The 23,443-nt window shown below is 51.7% G+C and overlaps 1 non-coding gene across 1 annotated transcript; it reads right to left on the bottom strand.

The window, feature by feature from the left end:
• Positions 1–1,462: 1,462 nt before the first annotated feature.
• Positions 1,463–1,534, bottom strand: TRNAA-UGC (transfer RNA alanine (anticodon UGC)). The gene has a single exon. It is a non-coding gene; the product is annotated as a tRNA-Ala (tRNA).
• Between the last annotated feature and the right edge of the window lie 21,909 nt (positions 1,535–23,443).

Here is a 23,443-nt window from a genome sequence, read left to right as displayed (position 1 = left end):
AGGCTGAAGGTGGTTGCTTATTCCCAGTTCCTTTTTCAAAGCTAATCTAGACCCAATCAAAGCTTGTTGTTAATGAATTACACATCTGAAATAGAATTTCATTACATATTTGCTAATAAATAAAATAATATTCTGTATCAAACACAGAGCCCTAAATAAAGGTCAGATTAGGATGGGATTATGGGGCAAAATACTTCTTGGGCCTCCCCAAACAGCCTGTTGGCGCCACAGGGGACTGTCCCAAAGCACCTTGACCACAGCGTTGCCCGGACCAAAGTGCGGCTTGGCCGTGCTGGCTGCCAGCTGACACCCCCAGCCCCTGTACTAATATATGGGCGTGAGTTAGGAACTAGTTTTTGGGCTGGGATTATAGCCAGAAATCCTTCTTGGGCCACCCCATGACAGACCTGTGTGCCATCGGGGACTCTGCTGGACGTCTCTCACCCGTCTTGCCCGACCCAGAACGCGGCTTGCCCGTGATAGACTGCGAACCGACAGCGTGCCAGCTTCTGTGCTGAGTGTATGGACCCAAATAAGGACCTGGATTTAGGGCTGGGATCATAGCTAGAAATCCTTCTTGGACCAGCCCACGCCATGCCTCTGTGGCACGTGGGACTCTCCTGGTTATCTCTGCAGAGTCCTGCCCGTCCCAGGAAACGGTTTGGCTGTGCCAGGCTGCCAGCTGATCGTACGCCCAGACGCCACCAACTACAGGGGCCTGAATAAAGAACTGGGATTTGGGCTGGGATCAGAGATGGAAATGCTTGTTGGGCCACCCCACGCTGTCACTCTGTGGTACCAGTGGACTCCCCTGGACATCCCTGACCACAGCTTGCCTGGCCCAACTCGTGGTTTGGCCCTGCCAGGATGGCAACGGACAGCTCCCCCCAGCCACGGTACTAAGTATGTGGGTTTGAGTAAGGAAGTGGATCTTGGGCTGGGATTATGGTTGGAAATCTGTTTTGGGCCACCTCACAGCATGTCCCTGTTGCACCAGGGGACTCTCCTGGTCATCTCTGACCAGAGTCATAGTATCATAGTACTTGGGGGTGGAAGGGACCTAAGCAGCTCATCAGGTCTGACTCCCTCCCTCAGGCAGGAATGGGTGCCAGGATCATGTCACCCCAGCCAAATATCTACCCAGCCTCCTCTTGAAGAAGCCCAAGGTAGGAGAGCACCACCTCCCTTGGGAGCCCATTGCAGAGCCTGGCAGCCCTAAGTGTGAAGTAATGTTTCCTGGTGTCCAGCCTGAACCTTTCTCTAACAATTGGAGGGTGTTATTCCTAGTAACCCTGGGTGGTGCCTGGGGGGAACAGAGCTTCCCCCAGTTCTCTCTGGTCCCCCCCCTGGGGAGTTTGTAAACTGCCACCAGATCCCCTCTCAGCCTTCTCTTGTGGAGGCTGAATAGGTTGAGACCTTCTAACCTGTCTCTGTAGGGCCTGCCCTGCTGCCCCATGAAAAGTGGAGATGCTGGGGATTGAACCCAGGACCTCATACATGCAAAGCATGCGCTCTACCACTGAGCTACATCCCCTTTAGCAGTCTAAGACATCCCCTGGCTGTCCTGCCTGACTGAAGACATGGTTTGGCTGTGCCAGGCCATGAACTGGCAGCCCCCACAAATACTGTCCTAAGTATATGGGCTTGAATAAGGAACTGGGTTTTGGGCTGGGTTGACGACAGGAAATCCTCTTTGGGCCACCCCACACCATGCCTCTGTGGCACTGGATATTATCCCACACCCCCCAACCAGAGTCTTGCCTGGCCCAAAGTGCAGTTTTTGCGTGCCAAGCTGCCAACTGACAGCCCCCCGTGCCCATGGTACTAAGTACATGGACCCGAATAAGAACCTGGTTTTGGACTGGGGTTATGGCTGCAAATACTGTTTGGGCCAGTTCCCCCATCCCCACTGTACCAAGTAGACAGGCTCAAAGAAGGAATTTCTCGTGGGCTGGGATTAGAGATGGAAATCCTTCTTGGGCCACCCCACACCATGCCTCTATGGCACCGGGGGACTCTCCCGGACACCACTGACCAGTCTGGCCTGGACCAGAGCGTGGTTTCTTCATACCAGGCTGCCAACTAACAGCCCCCCATTCCCATGGTACTAAGTATACATGCTTGACTAAGGACCTGGCATTTGGGCTGAGATTACAGATTGAATTGATGACCAGTGTCTTGCCTGGCCCAGATGGTGTGGGGTGGCCCAAAATGGATTTCCAGCCATGATCCCAGCTGTTACCAGATTTGCCTGTCACTTTGGGGTGTGCTCATTTATTAGGGGTACATTTCTAGGGTCTTTGCAATTCTATCAGTGTGCTGCTTGTGTTACCTGTGTTTCTGTACGGAGCTGTATCTCTCCCTTCTGCAAGACCTCACCCACAATGGAGCTATCTTGCAGGTCTCCGTTTCAGTGGGGCTGGGTTCCTCCAGCCACTAAATCAGTCAAATGTGCGCGCGCGCGCACACACACACACACACACACACACACACACACACACACACACACACACACACACACACCAGCCACTAAATCAGTCAAATGCACACACACACGCGCACACACACACACTCACATGACACGCCTGACCCGGCCGGGTTGATCAGCATGTACAGGCTGACACCTTCATGTGCCAGGAATCAGTTCATTAAGGTAACACTACACTGCAGTCAGACACCAGCACTCAGTGAACAGAATCCCTCTGAATCCGGCTGGGTGTCCAGCTGACACCCTCACGGGCCAGCTTTCAGTTCATTAGGGCACGCCTGAGCCAAAGTGGGTCCATCAGCCTATACAAGCTGATCCCCTTATGTGTCTCAAACTCAGCACGTCCCAATCTTTTGCCCTAACTGTCCTAGTAGTGGGAGCCTCTTGATGAGCGGACCCCACAGTATTTCTGGGCTTCACAGGGATCTTTGGCTTAGGTAAAAGAAGCGTTGCTGCAGAGCAAGTGGGGAAGGGAAGTAGACAAGGAAAAATACACCTGGTTACCTCCAGTTTGACTATAAAAGTTATTTATTGTGAAGCATATCCAATTTATAATGGTACTAGTAGTAATAGACATGCAAGGGAAAACAAAACAATTACAATATTCCCCTGGTTTAATTGAGTATTTGGGGAAACTTAGCTGAAGCTTAACTAATACAGTTTAGGTTCAGAAAGCTATGCGTAGAAACAAAAACAAAAAGAGAGAAAGAGAGAGCGAGAGCTGGGGTGTCACTGTTCCCAGGCACTCGGGTGATCTGATGACAAGCAAAGTTCCCAGCACGATCCTTGAAGGGAGAGGATCTGTTTCTGCCAGCTTCTTGGGAACAACAGTGGGTGGTGTCAGAGAGATTTTTCTCTCTTGAAGCACCCTGTTTGCTGCTTTACAGCTTTCTTATCCCCTTAGTCCAGCCTCTTCAAAGCATTCTTTTAATTGTGTAAATCAAGAGGGTCCCAAGCCATAAGTGACAGGGAAACTCCTGTTATATAAACAGTTTCAATTTAAATGAATGACCTTTCTCAGTGACCAGGGGTTATCTGGTTTGGAACGTCTCAAGAAATGGATTAACCACCAGGAAAAACATCAAGTTTTAAGGAATAACCAGACATGTAGGAGCCAGCTTGAAATTTTGGGGTTTTATTTTCTTTTTTTCCAATCCTCTTCCTTTTACAACAAGGTGTCTATGAAACAGCATCTTGACATATTCTCTTAACTTTTTAATCCTGAGCCATTTTGGTTGTGGCCAGCCTCAAGGCACTCATGCTTACAAAATCAAATGGAGATGCGCAGAACTGAGACCGGTTTTCCTGTAGATAGTCTGAAGAGGCTTCATCTTTTGTTAAGTGCACTGACGGGGTCTGTCTTGGGGCAGCGGATTGTTCTTGGTGCTGTGTATTGAGCTGGTCCCTGAGGGAATCATGATTAATTGGTAACTGGTAGCAGCCGGGCCTGCGGTGATCCCAGGTCCCATGCCTCAAAACAGCCACAGTTGCACGAGCACTCATGTCACGAGTTTTGCCTGTCAGCAGCCAGAGGTGCAGGCCCCCGAGCCCAGAAGCCCTGCATCGATCCCCTCGCCAGCTGCCAGGCCTCGTGGCCGCAGCAGGGGCCACCATCGCTGCAGTTTCCAGCCCGCTGCACCTTAACACACACGGTCATCTATGTCACGAGTTTTGCCTGTCAGCAGCTCGAGGTGCAGTTCCCCCAAAACCCTGCACCAATTGTCTTGAAATGTGGCAGGCTTCATGGCCTCGGCGAGGCTACCGCCCCTGCAGTTTTCACCCGGCTGTGGCGTAACACATACGCGTGACGTAAGTTTTGCTTTCAAGAATGTGGGGTGCAGTTCCCCCGAGCCCCTGCACCGATCTTCTTGAAACGTGGCAGGCTTCATGCTCTCAACAGGGGCTACCACCCCTGCAAGCTTCACCCAAATCAGGCAAAAAAACAACAAAGCTGTCGATATTTCACTGATTCCCCATTATACCCTATGGCCGGGTCTCCGAGGCGGCTCTGAAGCTTCCTACTCACACAGGCCGACTCGTGACTACAATGGACTGCAGAACCCAGATCTCCTCTAAGCAGGATTATCTCTATCGTCACATCCACAGCTGCCCCATTCAGGCCATGGAAAGCTGTCTGTGCACCAGGCATGGCAGGATCGGCGCTGGGACAGTTGGCTGTGCTGGCCTCAGAGAATGGGAGAGCTTTGCATCTCCCTGGGTGATTATAGGGTCAAATTTCTGAGGACACATGTACTTTTGGGACATCCGGAAACAAAGACACATTTTAATGGGATGGAAAGAGGGTCAAACCTGTTTCAAAGGAAGTGTAGAGAGAGTGTCTGATCTTCTGGGGAAGGGATGTTGACTGTCAGCACGAAGACTTCTTACATGAGCTCTGTACAATGGGAAACAGCAACGGAGAAGAGGTGGTGGGAGGTAGCCAGCAAAATCAGTGACGTTTAGGAGGCAGCAGTGCAGTACTTGGACGTACCAAGTAGTTATTTCATCTCCGTGAGCAATTTTAATTCATTTTCAGCAAAATCTTAAACACTTGAAGACCTGGACTTCTTCAGCTGTGCCATCACAAACCTGAAGGATTACAGGGAAAGGATTTTTGAGCTGCTTCAGGAGATTGATTTGATCAGGAAGCTAACGAGGCCCCCAACTCAGAAGATGAAGATAATGAGGGTGACGTCTCTAAACATGCAGTCATTAGTTATGCCATTCAGTCAGGATCTAAATACAAAATTGAGACTAAAGTGACTGTGGAACTGCTGGAGCACAAATCAGCTACGTGTGTCAGGTGAAGGCCAGTATCACATACTGCTCCTATTGAGTAATGCGGGGGGCGGGCAATGCACTTGCAAAGAGAGTAGTCATGGATGGTGTGCACGGTTAAAGGAGAGCTGCACTTAGGAAAACGTGAGTACACATCTTTACACTGAGATATAACTATATAAAAGCAGTTATTTTATTGCTGGTACCAAAAGCTTTTTTTTTTTTCCGTACCCATCATCTCATATTCGATGCTGTGGCACATTCAGTTCTGTGTTTTCTCTTCCTATAGAAAGAGGAAAAAGAGGGATGTTACTTCTAGTCCTGTCTTTTTTTAAAGATTTCTGGAGAAGGTTTTGTAGCTGAATTGAGTCAGATTTCAGAAGCTCATTTAAGATGAGTTTACAAACAAGCCTTTGAGGTTTAAACAAAGCTGTAAGGAATTAATTTACCTGCCTTTCAGAAGGATGGAGGAGGAGGATGAAGCAGATGAAGATGAAGCTGGTCCACCAGGAGAGTACAAAGAAGATGAAGATGAAGATGATGGAGGTTCAGATTTGGGGGAGAGTGAAGAGGAAGAAGAAGCTGGCCTTTTATACCTGATGACGGACATGATCCAGGTAGGACTTACCCTATTCTACTATAAGACTCAGGATTTTTTGACACTGTCTAGCTATAAACGTGTAATAAGTTAAACTTGTATAAGCAGAATCATGTAAATCCACTGTCATACATGAGCAATAGAGTACTTTAGAGAGAGACCTTTTACTATCAAAAAAGTGCGTTACAGTAGGGGAACCGCCGCTCTTTGGTATTCTCCGTTATCTTGCTCAACATGAAATGCTTCAAGATACATTACTTCACGGCCTTGTAGAATTAGTGCCATTCTGTACCAGATCACCAAGTCTGATTTGGAGGAGAATGTGGCCGAAACAAATCCACCTGCCCTACTAGGATGCTCACAAGTGCCTGGGGCGCTTCAGCCTTGAGAGCCATGCCCTCACCATGCAGATCTGCAGGCTGTCAGGTGTGGGGCTGGGGCTTCCAGGCAGGGGGGAGAGGGTGAGTATGGAGGAGCTAGGGCCTGAGGGTGCAGGGGGCTGATCAGGATGTGAGGGCTGAGGCAAAGGGGAGACAGGCTGGGAATCCAGGAGTGAGGGCTGGCCACTGAGGAAGAAGTCAGGGAGAGGCTGGAGCTGTGGCCCTGGGAGTGCCGTGGGTCTGGCCATGCAGGGGAGAGCTGGGGCGGGGAGCGGAGACTTGCCCTGGGTGGGAGCGCATTGCCCTTGCCCTGGGTGGGAGCACAGGACCTTGAGCTGCTGTTAGTGGAGGGAGGTGGGTGGGAAGTTGGATCCTGGCATTTTGGGGAACGAGAAGGGATTGGACGCTCCTTTCACCCCACTTATCTCAGGGCCCTTTTCTTTCCTACCCAGGGGGCAGACAGCCCGTGTGATGTTTGCTGAGCTGACCTGCAGGGAGCCTGATGGACCCAGGGGATGGGAACGGGGCTGTGTCGGGTTCACTGCTCTGGGAAGGACGCGCGTTAGAGCAGAGCAGGCGTGAGGACCAGGACTTGCTGATGGTCTCTGACTTCCCCCGGCAGGTCCCCAGGCAGCCCTTGCCCTGGTAACATCTGAATTCCTCTGTGCTTGCACTTCCTGACCTCTTGAATACTCTCGCTCCTCCTGCCAAGCTCAGCCGGGAGCCGCTGGCCCCTGTGGGCAGGGAGCAGGGGCAGAGTTGCGTGAAGGGGCTGATCTCAGCTCTGGGGGGTTCAGAGAGACTCCGCGGGTCCGAGCCAGAGACCTGTTTGCCTGGAGAAGCCACGCTGGTCTGGATTCCCACCGTGGCCTGGGCGCCGCTCCTCCTCGTGCTGCTCACACACTGCTCGGGCACCCCGAAGGGGAGGGTCAGCCACGTCCTGGGCTTTATGAATCCCTGGTTCTCTTCCCACAGGTGTTTTTTCCAGTTCCTTGCCCTTTGGTCCTGCCCTGTCTGCCACAAAACCAGAGGCTCAGTGCGGATAAGGGGTTAATTCCTGTCATTCTTCCAGGTTCCCTCTCGCATCCCCGCTGACTCAAGCGCCCGCAAAGTCCGTGACTCTGGGCAGCACTGCCAGTCTCTCTCGGACACTGAGCGGTGAGCACAGGCACTACTGTGTCCACTGGGACCCACAAAACCAGGGCCAGGCCCCGCAATTTCTCTGGCACAGCGAGGGGATCGAAGGGAATGGAGTCCCAGACCGATTCACCGTTTCCAACTCCAGCGCCATACGCTGTTTAACCATCACCAATGTCCCTGGGGAAGATGAGGCCATTTCCAGGTGTGGTGCAGGTTACAAGATTGGAGGTAGTTATGGGTATGTCAGTGTGACACAGTCAGATGAGGAACTGAGACAAAAACCTCCCTTGGGCTCAACGGGGCTCTTTGTGGCTTGGATCTGTGCTCCATGACGAGTTTGCTTGTCAGCAAGCTCTGCTAGCCCCTCGAGTAGCCACTCGCAATCTAACAGGCCCTTCCTTCCTTGTCCTGCTCTGTCCTCGTACTCTTGGACAGGCACAGCAGCTTTTCACTGTTTCCCTCCTAGCAGCTCTCTGCCCTTGACTGTCAACATATATTCCTCCTCTTCTCTTTGTGTAGAAAGGACTAGAGGTTCAGAGACACCTTTCCACACCCACTATTAGCAAACGAAGGATGGGAATGCGTGATACACAAACCCAGCACAGATTCAGGAAACATCTCCAAAATGTATGGTTGCAGCCTTCTCCCCTCTGATTCCTTGACAGATGTGTGGTGCCCCCTTCAGAGGGAATCCCTTTCTTTAAGCAGAGCTAAACCCACACACCCATTGAGGAGGAAAGGCAATCCCAGCTCCGGATTAAAGACTGTGCAGAGTGTCATCCCTAATCACACATAATCCCATTTGTATCCAGCCTTCGTCCCACATCCCTGCTCAGAGGTTAAGACAAGGGAAAGGAATTCTCATCTGGGAAGAAACGAGTGACCTCTCCTCTTTTACTGTCCTCCTCGTGCTGCCTGCTGGGTCCCATCTTGTCCTGCTCTGTCATTGCATCCTTTGCCCAGGGGCAAAACAACTTGTCAGTGCTTCCCCTTAGCAGTTCTCTGCTGTACGTGGTGCAGACTCATTCATCCCCTCCTCTGGTGCTTGCCGAGGTCTGTATGCTTGGCAGCCCCTCTGCTCACCCGGCATTCAGAAGCTCAGGGTGGCATCTCGGGTAAAGGACCAATCTCCATCAGGTGTCATTTCAACTCAAAACTGATTTCTGTTGAGACCCCTTTGGTGCATGTGCCCTCCTTTGCAGGGTGAGAGCTTTCTGTAGACAAGCATTGGACCCCATGGACGTCCTGATGAGGATGGGCAATCAGAACAATGAATACATAGCGATGTGGAGCGTCATCTCGGGTCACAGGTGCTTCCATCCTGACACTCGGTGAGCAAATTCTGTCTTCCAGGTTCAGTCGGAGGGAAGGAAAATCAGTGGATGATGGCACTGCAGGGTGCTGGACTCTCAGATAGTTTCTAAACTCAACAAAAGTTGAAGTACCCCCCAGTGCTCTGGAAATACACCTTTGTGAGATGTTTGTCATGGGGGACAGTGGGCTTTGGCCAAATCTGGGGACTTGTTTGGGGGTCTCTACAAAGGCACGAGAGAGAGGCAGATAGCAGAGGCAGACACACACTGTGGGTAAATGTGATCCCACCTGACTAGCTGGTGTTTCACATAACCTACATCACCGTGCTGCATTAAGAACTACATGGGCTCATTCTGTGATGTTTCTAGTAAGTGGGGGAGGTCGAGGCAGCAGCAGCCAGGGAGCAGGGAGCAGATTTGTGTGAAGGAACAGATCTCAGGTCCGGGAGTCAGAGAGAGACTGGGAGGGTCCCAGCGAGAAACTTCCTCGGCTCAGAAGCTGTCCCAGTCTGGATTCCCACCATAACCCCTCTCCTCCTTGTGCTGCTCACGTGCTGCTCAGGTTACTCATCAAAGGCCGCGTGCTGCAGATTACTTTTGCAGACCTGCCTGGGATGAACAGAGAAATGGGGAGCCCGCTGTACGAGAGGAGAGTAAAGGAACTGCCTTGTCCTGCCTTGTGAGAAGCAGACCGAGAGCGGAGATGACTGCTCTCTGCGATTACATCCGAGAGCCAAGAGCCATGCAGAAGAAAAGGAGAGTGCCAGCTCCAGAAAAAGTGAGTAAATAGGAGTCCCACATAGACACAGGCTGACGCTGAGAAGAAGGGTTGTAACCATCGGAGCAGGAGGCTCTGGAGCAGGTTCCCCGTGGGAGGGAACAACTCGATTGAAGAAGCAGATTGACAGATTTGAGCATGGGCTGATATGTGGGATTGCCTGTGCTGGCAAGGGTGTGGGCATGAGCCAGGAGGTCCCGTCCAGGCCCGTGTTGCCCTGTCCGCTCCAGTCCATCTTCAGAGAAAAACGACCCACCCGTTGCACACGGAAGAGGCCACGAGAGGTCATTGGTGTCACACAAATCCCTTCCCTGCCCGGAGTGCGGCTGCCTGCTCTGTGCCCGTGTGTTACACAGGAGGAAACTGGTCCGGGGGGCAGTGCTGGAGGCGCTAGGGTGCGGGCGATGTGCTGTTCAGCCGGGAAGGGGCGGGGAGACGGGAGTGGGCATCGCAGGGAGCACAGAGAAGGCAGGACGCTGCCAGGTCTGTTCTGGGGGGGCTGCTCCAGTGTTTTGGCTGAGGCCACTCGACCTCTTCCAACAAGATTTCTGGAGGCAGGAGCATGACTATTTTGATGGGAAAGGGTCCTGGTGGCTCCCCCAAAGACAGCAATAGACTTAAAGCTCCCTCTCCATCCCAGGAGCACAGAGAACTGCCAGACTCATCACATGTACGCGTGTCTCAGAAGACAGTAAAGGCAAGAAAGCTAAATAGACGTACAAAAAACTAGAGCTCTTCCTTCCAAAATGATACCTTTCATGACACCAACTGGAGAATCACAAGAAAATTGTCCTTTTCTGCAAGCTTTTGGGATCAAAGTCCCTTTGTCAAGCTCTGGGGAAAGTATAGGTGGTACAAGATGGTAAGGAGTCCCTCTAGGTAGGAAATCAACTTCATTTTTGGACGGAGGGAGCTGGAGATGGAAGACTGTCCCTCTGGGGCCGTGAGAGTGTCTTTGTGAGCTGTGCCAAGTAGCTCTTTGCTGTGTTGGTCAGGTAGGACTCCTTCCCTGGAGGTGTCAGATGGCAAGCGGGGAAGTAACAAAAACTTCCTTCTTGTTCTGCAATGAAGTTTAAACCCCAAAAAAGAAAGCTACATACGCATTTCAATTGACCTAGCAGCTACAGGGAAGAAAAGGCTAAATATGCATCTCAAGAGAAAATTGTAAAAGATACAGAAACATGTCCTGTATGTGACAAACACTTCTCCCAACTAACATCCTAAGGGGTAGGGCGTTCAAAATGTCTGAGCCATTCAATGTATGTCTGGAGTTTGAACAACAAACCCTCACCTGTACAAGCTACTGCAAATGTGCCCAGTTGATATACAGATACCCCACGACAGGTTTGGTGACACCTCTAAGTATCCTGTCCAACTGCTCAGACCGACAATTATAGGGTCTGCAGGGATGCACAAGTTTTACACCTAGACAATGCAAGAACAGGAGCCAGCAATTACTAGTTATGATATGATGATCAATGCCCTTTTCTCCCTGTTTGTCTGGACTCTAAGTGGGCAACTATCAAGAAAAATGCTTTGAAGTTATACAATGAAACAGTATAAGAACTAACAGAATTTGCCAGCAAAGTGTGCGCTGCAGGAGAAGCAGAGAGAGATCACTGCTACATCGCACCCAGCGTAACCAGCACCGGATCCTGCGTGGGGAAAGCTGCGCAACTGGACCAGCTTCCTTCGCCGGCATTGGTGAGAGAACGCTGTTGCTGCTGAATATGTACTAGGACTTTGTGGAGTAGCTCCTTTTATTTTGGGAAGGAGTCTTTTTGTGTCCTTTGGTTTGATAAGCTTGATTGCGGTCTTGTTATTAAAGCCTTTCTACTATTGAACAACCGGGTGTTGTGGCAATTCTTGGGGCACTAGGTTTAAAACCCTGCTTTCTAAATGCAACAGTAGTCATTCTCTCTTCACCCGTGGTGCGCAGGTACCCATCTGGTTCCCGGAGATCAAGCCATCTGGGACACGTATGGTGCCTGGGATCCCACAGGGCGCCTCTCTCTATGTGCAAGGGGATCGATGGCTTCTGAAATGGAGCCTGCTGCCGCGTTCGAAGGAGAACAGCCCAGCAGCCTTGGCATCGCATGTCTGTAGTGTCCCTGTGTTTCAACATGGTTGTGGGAGCCCTTTCACTAAAACTCCCTCAACAAGGTTTAGTTACAGAGCCCCTGTTGCCATTTCAAAGCCCAGGATGCTGAATACATGAGACATTGCTGGTGTTTTATTTAGAGTGGCTCTTGAGAGCCTCTCTAATTCAAATCCTTCCTCCCCCACCACTCCATCATCCCAGGGCACATATAAAGATGCCCAGGAGTCATCACATATGCACTCAGGTCTGAGAGAATTGGTAGACTCCAGGGCCATGAAGTCTGAAATGGAAAACCAAAGCCAGTTCATCCCAAAGACCAGAGCAAATAACGCTCCTGTTGGCCCCATTTGAATGAGCCGTCTCAAGTCCTCTTCCTTCAAAGATGGCATTTCCTAGATTCCTTCTTGCACCAGCATGTCTCCCTTGCTCTCAGCACTGCGAAGGGCTGGGGCACATCCCCTTTCTGGGATCATGTTGGGGTCCATGCTGGAGCTTTCCCTCTGGGATTTTTTCCTACCAGGAAAAGGTGTGAGTTTGGCCACTTGTTTCTTATTTTGTATTTATTAATGTATTAGATTTAAATGGCGCCTCACCCAAAAAGGACTTCAGGCAACTCACATAAGGAGGAAAAATCCTCCCGTGCTCCACAGGACAGCGCAGGGCTGGGACCAGCGCTCTATGCAATGCAGTTTTGCGAGTCAACAAAGCAATGGGTCTTGTCTCGTCTTGCTCTGCCATTACATCCTTTGCTGAGAGGCAACGCAGCTGCTTCCCTTTATCAGTTCTCTGCTCTCCATCATGGACACTTGTTCGTTCCCTCCTCGCTTGCTTGCCAAGGGCTGTAGGTCGGGAGCCCCTCAGCTCTCCCAGCATTCACACCCCCAGGATGGCTTGGAGTCATACACAAGTGTCTCCCAGGTGAAGGAATCATCTCCATTAGACGCTGTGCCAAACCAAGCCTTGCTTCCATTCAGATCCCCACAGATGCATGTACCCTTCTCTGCAGAGCGAGAGAGCTTTCTATAAGCAAATCCCTGGAGCCCATTAATGGGGACATAACATCAGAGCAACAGCTCCATGGGGAGGCATGAAGTTTCATGTCAGATCGGACATGCTTCTGTTCTGACTCCCTCTCTGAACCACTTCTCTGCCCACAGTTGGTTTAAAGGGAGGTAAAATGGGTGGGCATGGGGTGCTGCATGGCCCTGGAATGGCAAATTGTTTCTAAGCCAAGAAAAAACCAGTTAAAACATGCAGTGGTGCCCTGAGCTGTACACTTGTGCAACACACCTCTGTGAGAGCTTGTCCTGATGGAGACTGGGCTGTGGTTGGCCAAGGTTTTGGGAGTCTGGGCTTGAATTCAGTGCAAAGGTGCAGGAAAGAAGCAGGTAGATCTTACTCTATGGGTGGTCTTTGGGGAGAGGATAGCCTCTGGATAATGCATGCATCTGGCTAACCAGCTCTTGCATTCTGTGTCCTACACTGTCATAATACCAGAGTTTGTTCCTATTTTCACAGTAACATGGAGGCATTGGTGGTAGTTTTAGGAGTAAGAGGGGGGAAGGACTGGCAGCAGCAGCCAGTGAGCAGGCGCAGATTTGCACGAAGGGGCTGATCTCAGCGGTGGGGATTGAACAGATGAGAAGAGGGTCCCAGCCACAAACCCGCTTGGCTGGGGAAGCCGAGCTAGTCTGGATTCCTGCCATGGCCTGGGCCCCGCTCCTCCTCGTGCTGCTCATGTATTGCTCGGGTAACCCATAAAACACTTCTGCAAATGTCTGCATTGCTTTGCTTAATTAATTTTCATTATTTCATGCCTTTATTCTCTTGCAATGTGCTGCATAATAGAGGTGTAATTATGATAATAGATGAATGGCTGTCATCCTTCCAGGTTCCTTCTCGCAGCCCACCCTGACACAGGCACCCTCAGAGTCTGTCCCTGGGAAACACCATTAAACTCCCCTGCCCGCTGAGCAGTCAGTACAGGAGTTACAGTGTTGGTTGTACCAACAGAGACCTGACCAGGCCCCGCGATTTCTATGCTACGGTTCAGGCAGCAAAGGGGATGGAGCCTCAGATCGATTCGCTGGCTCCAGCTCCGGTGCCAGTCGCTATCTAACCATCACCGACTCCCAAGCAGACGATGAGGCCACTTACTGGTGTGGTGTAGATGATAGCATTAGTGGCAATTTCGGGTTTCACAGTGCCACTGTGACAAACCCCTCCCCTGCCCTCCCTGCGGCTGTGCTCACATCAGAGCTGGGCTCCAGGCAGAGCTTCGAGTGTCCACAAAGGAGCTGTATCTGGATCCTGGCATGCAGCTTCTCACTCCTCCCAGGGCCCATCATGTCCTCGTCTGCTGTTACACTTCCTACGTGTGGGCAGAGCTGCTTATTAGTTTTGTGTCTCCCAAGATGTCTGTCAGGGCCTTACGGAGAGGTGTCCTCTGCCAACTTGCCTGCAGAAATCTGGAGGCTCGGAAATACTTTTATCAACAAGCCACAGATGTGTTTGTGTTAGAGAGAGACACAGCTCAGATTCAAGAGTCATCTCCGCTTGGACCAAATCTTACCAAAACCTTCTCCACTCTTCTTCCCTGAGACATGAATGAGTTCCCTCGATGCAAAAGTTAAGATCTGCTTGTGTGCCAAGAGCTGGAACTCAGGGCCCCATCTGTGAGCACAAAAAAATCCCAGCGCAAGACTACTGGGCATAAAGAAGGACATTGCTCATCCATCTTGCTTCCACACTAGGTGAGGTACAGCTGAAGGGACTGGTGGTTTGGGCAGAGATGTCTCGTGCTGCTGAAGTCAATGCTGACTGTCACTAATGAAGACTTCCCTGCAGTCCTGGCACTGGCTTTTATCTATGGTGCTCTCTATCCATCACATAGGGGTGGAGGTAGATGTAATATTTGAAGCATTTCACTGTGCAGCTGCAGTCTAAAATACTTAAAAAAGGGGAGTTTCTGCTGGAAACAGAGGTAGAAGCCCTGTTGTGATTTAAAATGTCTCAGGTGCCCTGCAGTGGCTTGCTGTCTGCACTGGGATGCAGCCGTGGGATGGAGCGACCTCCAGCTCTGTCCAATGCAGGGAACGGGGGGAGAAGCGGAGTTGCCTGTCGTTGTGGCTCTGCCACCGCTGGTGTGCTGGGGACAGTGGCTCTGTGCAGCCTCCTCAGTGGCTGAGGGGGATCATAGAGCTGAAGTCTGAGAGCAGTCTCCTCTCCGCTTTGCCTCCACTGTCTTGGAAACTCCCATTGCCAGATCTAGGAGACCATGGGACCAGGGGACAGGAGGCATCACTAAATGTGACTGGAGTATGTCTACATGCAAGCTCCTCTTAAACACAGCATCGGCCTGAGTTCCCAGGGCTGGGGAGTTATAGATACAAAGTGTGTGCACAAAAGCAGAGGCAAAAGTGCAGGCAGACTTGAGGCATCCACTTCTGGAAGGACAGCAGCCGTGTGCGACTGGAGCCCCCCGGGTGCCAGAAGTGGAACGAGTCCAGACAAGACTTCCTGGGCTGATCAGGGAAATGTGGAGCTTGCTGAACGGAAGAAAGTGAAGGTACTGGCTTGTTCATCCTAGGGAGAGGCAGGCTGAGAAGGGAGCTGACCGATTGCCGGATTTGAGCCTGGGATCATATAGTGAGATTGCTTGCACTGGCAAGGATGTAGCCATGACCGAAGAGGTCCCCTCCAGTCCCATGTTTCCTTGTCCTCCCCAGTCCATGGTCTGAGAAAGCCACGGGGTCAACACACCATTTACACCCAACCGAGGCCAGTAGATATCATTGGCATCATACAGATTTCTTCTCTGCCCAGAGTGCAGCTGCTGTCTGTTAAATAAACCCCCCTGGGCATTGCTGCAGGCATGGGGTGCTGCGCTGCTCAGCTGGGTGGTCCTCACGGGGGGAGAGCACAGAGAAGGGAGGATGCTACTCGGTCTATTTTGGGGGTGCCTGTTCCAGGATTGTGGCTGAAGTCACTCGATCTGCCACAAGAAGATTTTGGGAGGCAGTAAAGTGACTCTTATGATGAGAAAGGGCCCTGCTGGCTGCTCCAGAGACAGCCATGGAGTTAAACATGCCCCTCCACAGGCCTTAAATGTGGTGCTCTTTCCAGGTGCCCTGAGGGAAAGGGGCTGGGGCTGGAAGTCCTCTTTGTGCTGAGGACAGGGCAGCCGCCAGGTTTCTTATAATCATTCTTGCTGCAGCCTTGGGGCCTGAAGATCCCTCTGATTCCTGGACATCACATCATGTGGGACAGGGATGGTGCCTGGGATCCTGCAGGGACCATCCTCTCTTATGTGCCACATGGTAAATGGCTTCTAAAAACCACCCCAGGCCCTTACTGAGGATTTTATTGCCAAGGGAAGACCTTTCAGGTATGGGCTGAGCCTGCAATACACTGGAGCAGACAAAATCATGTCACAGGAGTGGACGGATCCCCAGGGCCTTGCAGAGGATGTCACTGCATGTATCCAGTCTGGTCCCGTCTCCTCTTGAAGCTCCCCAGGGTGGGGGAGAGCATCACCTCCCTTGGGAGCCCTTTCCAGATTCAGGCAACCCTCACCATGAAGAAGCTCTTTCTAATGTCCAACCTAAACCTGCTCTCCATCGATTTGTGGCCGTTGTTCCTAGTTACTGGAGGGGGTGCCCTAGTGAATAGAGCATCTCCTAGTCCCTGCTGCGCTTCCCTGATGAAATGATAGGCGGCCACAAGATCACCTCTCAGCCTGCTCTGGTGCCGGCCGATGAGATTCGGTCTCTCCGGCTCTCCTCGTAGGGCCTTGCCTCCAAGTGGGACACTTGTGTTACAGGTTGGCTTAGGGCTGTGCGAGGCTTTGGACCGTGCTTCAGATCTGGAGAAGCTTTAGATGCTTCGGCATCCAAAGCAGCATGTCCAGATCGAAGCGCTGGCTTCGTTAGGCTTTCTAAAGCGCTTCGGAAGAGCTTCGGAGATCCGGCCATAGGGTATCATGGGGAATCAATGAAATATCTGTAACGCTGTTGTTTTTTGTCTGATTTTAATGTAATGTGCAGGGACAGTAGCCTCTGCTAGGAGCATAAAGCTTGCTACGTTTCAAGGAGGTCGGTGCAGGGGTTTGAGGGGAACTGCACCCCAAATTCATGAAAGCAAACTCCTGTCACGTGTATGTGTTGCACCACAGGGCAGTGAAAAGTGCAGGGGTGGTGGCCCCTGGGGAGGCCACTCTCTTATCAAGACTTGCTCCAAATAGTGGAACTGAACAGTTCATCTATTGATCTGTATTTATCTTATTAAAACAAGGAATGATCACACAAGATAAGGAGAAGATCACAATCCTGAGAAAATGATCTTTATTTAATGAAACGAAAAGGCTCTGGGGACATCGGTCAGAAAGGACCAGGAGCTGCTGGCAGGATCAGACAGGGAACACATGTGCAAGAAGGAGCTGATCTTCTCTTTGGAGGTCTAGGAGACTCTGAGTTTCCACCAAAGACCAGTTTGCCTCCGGAAACACAGCTGGGGTGCGCTGCCTTGGTCTTGAGCCACTCTTCTTGTGGCTGCGTGGTAGCAGGAAGAAGGTTTCTGCTGTTAGATTTAGTGCCAGTGACTTTTCCAAGCTCTTGGGTCTGTTCCTGATTGCCCCGTCGCAGCAGGATGTGTCGCTGTTTGGCTCCCTGCCCTGAGCATGCAGAGGCTTCTTTCTTCCTAGCGTTTTCCTATTTTCCACGGCCCCTGAGTGTAAAGGCAATGTCTCCATCCCTTCTCCTCCCCCAGCACACACAGTCCATCTGATAGACTCTCATAGCTGCAGTATCCTCCAGGTCATTATTCGGGGGTGTGCCTCGTTAGGATATTCAGCTTCTGCCCAAGAAGGAGCTTCGTTGTGTCCACAGGCCCCCGCATCTATGTCCCAAACATGGTGGTCCGGCCTCTCTTCCACCACCTCCTCCTTTAGGAGTGCCTGCCTTGGCCTCTTCTCCAGCCAGATCCTTCTTCGCCATTTCTTCTCTCCAAGCCTATGCTCTGCCCTCCGCAGCCTGTGGCGGCCCCTCTCTGCACCGGTCCTTCTGCCTCGCTTCCCCCGAGCCATTCGCATGTGGTTTCTCTCGTGACAACACTACTGTCGAGGAGCTTCTCGCTTTGATGGGAAGTCCTTGGCTTCAGAGAGGGGCTCAGCGCTTGGGCCCTTTTATAAGGGAGCTGCTGGCCAGCCCGGTCCCACGTCATCACTCACCGGGGGCCAACCAGACTCGGCTTGTCCATATATGGCCATCAGATGGGTCCCCATCCAGTCCAAGTGCCCATATAGGGAACACATAGCCATTATGACTGTGGGCATTGCCCTTACATGGGCACGGGACTCCTGAGTGGGTTTATGGCCATGTTTGGCCATGTATGTGTGTTTTCTTATATGGCCAAAGGTGGCCAAAAGCCATGTGGATCCCTGGGACTAGGACATGGGAGCAGTAGAGACAGTGGTCTGGTGCTCGAGAAGTATCAGATCCCCTCCTTTCACTGGAGGAGCACTGCATTCAGCCTCCTGATTTGGAGAAGGGGGAGTCAGTGGATCCCCTGAGATGTCCTCTTCTGTTCAGTCATCGCTCCTCTCCGTTCTGATCTCAGCAAATCCAGACGCTTTCTGTGGCCATGGTCAGTGCTGACTTCTCACGTGCAAGAAGCCTGCTGCCACTTGAACGATCCCCGTCACAAAAGAACCGAAATGACGTTCCCTGTTGTCACCAAGTGTGGTTCACCTACGCACTCATCTCTGGCTTGCAGCTGAGCTCTCCCTTTACCCCTATCTCACGCCGAGGTCTGTCCTTACCGGAAGCACAGGACGTCCCCCTCCCACAACGTGGCAGCCGCCAACCCCACCTTACCAAATCCACACTACTACCCTCTGCTTGTCCCTGTCTCCCTAGACATGCCATGTTGTGTTCTTCCCGGGCTCATCCTGATCCCCAAATCTGATCTGAGAAGTTGGCCAAGTGTCTCTTGGAAGAACAAACGCTAAGAGGGGTTGTGAGGGAAACCCTCGAGGGAGGTCACTGCAGAGGGCTGCGTGAGGTTGCGTTACTGAGCTGGGATGCTTTGTGATGTACGTAAGTGAGCTCCTCTGTGGTACTCAGCTGGCCCGAAGACCCAAGTGTCTATGAAGTCACTGGCCCTGTGTCTTGACTTCGGGGTCTGATGTCAGAGCCTAGCCTAGGCCTTTGTGAGGAAACCGCCAGGGTGATCTCATAACCAACGAACTTGTGAGGTGTCTCACTAAGGACTGACGGACGGACTGATTTCCTCCGGACTCTCGTAACTACATTCAAGTATAAGTCTCAGTAAAACAGCTCACATGCCACTGACATATCGGGGCAGGAAGAGGAGGGAGGCAGTGACGGCTCAATGCCAGCTCTCCCCTTGACTTGAGAGAGACCAAAGAGTTGGAGCTTCGTGCTCAGTCCCAAGTCGGTTTGTGCCCAGAGAGGAGGGGGTTTAGGGAAAGAAGAGCTCGTGGGCCCAGGCACGATCCCGGAGGGAAGGGATGTCCCCACAAGCTGCGGGGGGAGGATGAAATGAATATGGCCAAGTGGGATTTTAGCGTGACTCCCCTGGGAGTGGGTGTTTCCTTTCAAGCCCCAGCTCCTGGAGGCCTGTGACTGTGGCAGAACCGCGCTGCCAATGAGGAGTGGGGGCTGTGCCCCAAGTGTCTGGAGTGCAGCAGCAAATCCCAAATAGGGGAAAGCCAAAGACAAGGACATTTATGATTGCAAGTGTTGGTTGCAGCCAGAGTCCTGATTTTGCAAGGGTGAAAGACGGGTGTGGGATGCACCTGGGCTTTCCCCATTTTCTCACCGGGATTAACTGGGGAGGAGCTGTCCAAATGTGAACAATCCATGGTCACCACACCTGATGGCCATATATGGATGTTTGGATGGCTATAGGACAATTGGATGACCATATATGGATAGAGCCTATGTGATTGGTCAGCTGCAGTCAGCAGCTCCTCTATAAATAGGGCCAGCTGAAGCTCTGGCTAGTGCCCCGAGTGGGAAGCTGCTCCCAGACATGGGGTGCTCCCACTGCTGGGGCTTGGTGGCCGTCAGGAGCTTGTCCGCTCATGGCAAGAGGCTGTTGGAGGCAAAACAGAAGTGGAAGCTGTTGCAAATGGTGGCAGGCAGAATGCATCGTGGGAGGCCATCACTGCGGCTGTCCCAGAAGGCTTCTTCCATCTTGAGTCTGCAGCAACCGAACAGAGGTGTTGGCAGCATAGGGGAGGAGGACAAGTCCGGGGATCCCGTGTCGTCTCCTCCTCTTCCTCCTCCAGGAGATCAGTGACTCCACGGCACCGCTGCTTGTCCTCAGGAGCAGGGAGATCCAGTGTCTGCACAGCGCTGCTGCTCCTTCCCTGAAACGGGGGGATCCAGTGTGTCTCCAGCACTGCCGCGGCTTTCTCTGAAATGAGGCGATCCTGTGTTTGTGGTGAGACACCAGGACATTCGCTGTCTCTGCTGCGTCTCTGAAGTGGGGCAATGCAGTATTCCCACAGCACTGCTGCTTGTGGCAAGAAACCAGGACATTCGCCATCTCCTGCTCGTCCCCCAGGAATGGCTCGTGTAGCCACTTTGCTGGCCAGTGCATTGACTTCTCCTGCTGCTGCGGGTCTGCCCTCCGCCTCCATGCCCTGGGCCATCCTCCATAATGCTGTAGTTCTGTAATTAAGAGAATTAAGTTTAATTAATAAAAAATAAATATTTATTTAAGTGCATATCCAGGTGTGTCTTTGACTCGTTGTGCTGGTCTCCACTTGGGCTCATGGGTGGTGCTTGGACATGCTGTGATTTCACGCTTCCCCGGCACTTTGAGTTTGGACCTGATGGGGTACAGTATTTTCTGTCCATAAAAAGGAGTGAGGCACATCAGTCCGCTTTAGCAAGGTGATGCTGTTGCTCTTCACAGCGACAGCTGAGAGGGAACATAAAATACTGCCCTTGTTGTGTCCTGAAGCTTTGCACATCACTGTGTGCATGGACCAGGAACAGGAGTCTGTAAGCAGTCAGGTCCAGTGCTTGTTCCACCTATGAGGGGCCTGGGCGGGATGTCAAGGCAGGAGGATCTGCTCATGCTTTCTGGTGCTCCAACCTACTCCTCCAGGGGTTTTCAACCTGTTTTGGTTGAAGTTCCCCCCGTGGCTGGACATGGAAACTGAGGCAGCGTCAGAAGGTGGAGAGGGATCAGTGGGGTGGAGGGCATGCCAATGTTATTCATGGGATGGACAGAGACCTCCACACTCCCCACTGCACCGGGGGAGGAGATGTAACCGGCGCCTGTCTGAAAGGCTGAGAAGACTCAGTTTACTTCAGTGGAAACATTTCTGTTAGAAATCCCAGACACGGGTCATTTGGGAACGTAGCTGAAACATTCAGAAGCCAACCTGCATGCCCCAAGGCTTTCCCAACTTGCACTGCCCCAGGGGTCTCCATTGCCAGAAACCCTTCTGCAAAGGGAGCCGATCAACAGCTTTGCTTCCAGCCGTGCTGGTCTGGTGGCACGTCGCCCAGACGGTGGAAACAGAGGCCGTGTCCCCCTCCAGAGAGGGGTGGCTCTTAGCGGACGGGGATGTTGGTGTCTGAAATGCCTTCGTGCAGGGTTGTCCTCATCTGACCACAGAAAGATCGTTTTTTCCAGGAGCGATAATTGTGTTCCTACCTTTCTGTACACTTCAGTCTTAAATGACTTGCCCAGGTCTTGCGAGAACAAGGTAAGACGTCCGGCCTGGCAGTGCTCAGTGGACCGACTCGTGAGCCAGGAAAGGCAGAGAGAGTCCAGTGGTGCCACGCGTGTGTTGTTCCTGCTAGCAATACTGTTTTCTCCTCTTCAGAACAAAGTCCACGGAGAATACAAGCTCAGAGACTTGAAAGCTTCGTCAGCAGAGCTGTTGCTTGTTTTTCCAGCCTTTTAAAAGGGGCGGCCAGGTCAGCTCCGTGACGCAGAAACCTCCGCTATCTGGGACGCTGAGACGGTGTCCGCCAGCGGGGACGGCACACGCTCCTGGGAGTCCCAGCAGGAGGGCCAGATCCACAGCGATGCCCACAACAAAGATGCCTCGCCACCGCAACCATCTCTGGACACGTCTTCCTCGCAGGACGAGCTAGGACTCCCACCTTGCTGGGTGACTCTAACCACCGCCGCTCTGGCCTCAGCCTTGAGGTTTCTCCTAGACGCTTCGAGAGCTGTTCCCGTGGTCTCCTTCTGACCGTCTTGAATGCAAAAGCAAGTGGAGTGGGGCCTGGTCTCCTCTTTCTGGGTCTGGAGTTGAGCCAAAACGTTCCCGGCTGGCAGAAGAGCAGTCATCTCTAAAAGCATAGGGCAAACTGCAGTCCGTCCTCACGTGGGCTTGTGCTGTCCACACTCCTATGGGGCAGGGACCTGGCTCCACGCCTTTGCAGGAGTCATCGCAGCAATTCCTTGAATGACGAGTGTCTGCCGTTCCTCGTGTCGAAGACTGTACTTGTAACGATTAATATATAGGGGCTGTGCGTGGACAAGCGGAGCGCCTTTCCCCATTGTTGTCACCATGCTGCTGCGAAGCACTGACTCTTGTAGCTTGGGGGGTTTGTGCCCCTTTCCCTGAAAGCAGCTGCAGCTGTCGTGTGTGTGCGCGTGCGAGGGAGTGGGGGTCCTTCCTTTTTCCCTTTCAAAGGATCAGAGTCAAGATGAACGTGTCTTTCCCACGTGGCCACCTCTGTGTCAACACCAGCGCTTCTCAGCCTTGTCTGTGATGTGCCCTGCCCGAGTTCAGGTTTTCTTTCCTGTCAAAGTAGACATTGCTGAATCCCACGGGCCCAGGGGAGGAGGAGGGTGCTTAAAAACCCTGAAACACGTGTACGGGCTCTGGAGCCAAGGCCTTAGCTTGAGAGCCGATGCCTTGGCTTACTAGCACTGAAAGCTAGTTCAAGATCCAGCGTGCTTGTCGCCTCTTATGGCATTTGCTTGTTGAGGAGTGAAGAAAATCAATCCGATTTACTTCTTGTTTCTTGCATTTCCTTCCCAATTAGTACATTTACCTAACAAACAGACAAAACAAAACCAGAAACCAAAAAAAGAGAAAAAGAAAAAAAAAAAGCTTTCACTCACATACATAAATCATAAAAAAATATTTCTATGCATTTGGAGCTTAACCAACTTGACAGTGTTCATTGAAAGGGAAAAAAGATGCAAATGTGAAGTGTCAGCTCTGCAGGGCGTTGTTTGAGCCTCATGAGACGTGTGTCACACCGGACAACAAGGCAACTGGGCGGTGGTGTATTTTTACGTCTGAGGAGCAAGCTTATACGGTTTGGGATGAGTTCTTCTCTGCTCACTATTGGCTAACATGTCAGCATGGTAAATCTTCTAGTTTATAAAGTGATCCCATAATTCAGATGGTTATAGACTATATAACTTCACTTTAGCTGATGGTAGATTAGGTCTTTTTCTGTGCAACATGAAGAGCTGAGGGAAAAACCCTCCTGGTTTTAAATGACTTTAGACCGTGTCAGCTGCTGGGGGATCGGTACATTTGAGTGTGTGGTTACTTTTTATTTTGTGGGTTTTTTAATAATCGCTGATAATGTTGTGCTCTTTGCTAAAGAAGACATATTTCCTCCTCTCAGCAGGGCTGATAATACCTAGATCTGAGGTGGAAGGTGTTTGGCGGTGTGTCGTCTGCGTTTGCGTGGCACGGGCTCGGATACTTGAACGCCGGCGTGGTTTCCTCTGACTGAGTGGGGACCGACCAAGGATTGAATTCCCCACGCTGGTCTGGGCCCAACCCCCGGGCAGCATTTAACCACGGCATCTCTCAACAAAAGGAGCACTCACAAATGGCAGGGAAGCATTTT

The sequence above is a fragment of the Alligator mississippiensis genome, chromosome 1, assembly GCF_030867095.1.
Source record: "Alligator mississippiensis isolate rAllMis1 chromosome 1, rAllMis1, whole genome shotgun sequence".
NCBI lineage: Eukaryota > Metazoa > Chordata > Crocodylia > Alligatoridae > Alligator > Alligator mississippiensis.
The sequence above is the reverse complement of the archived record's forward strand: the minus strand, read 5'-3'. Positions and strand labels throughout refer to the sequence as shown.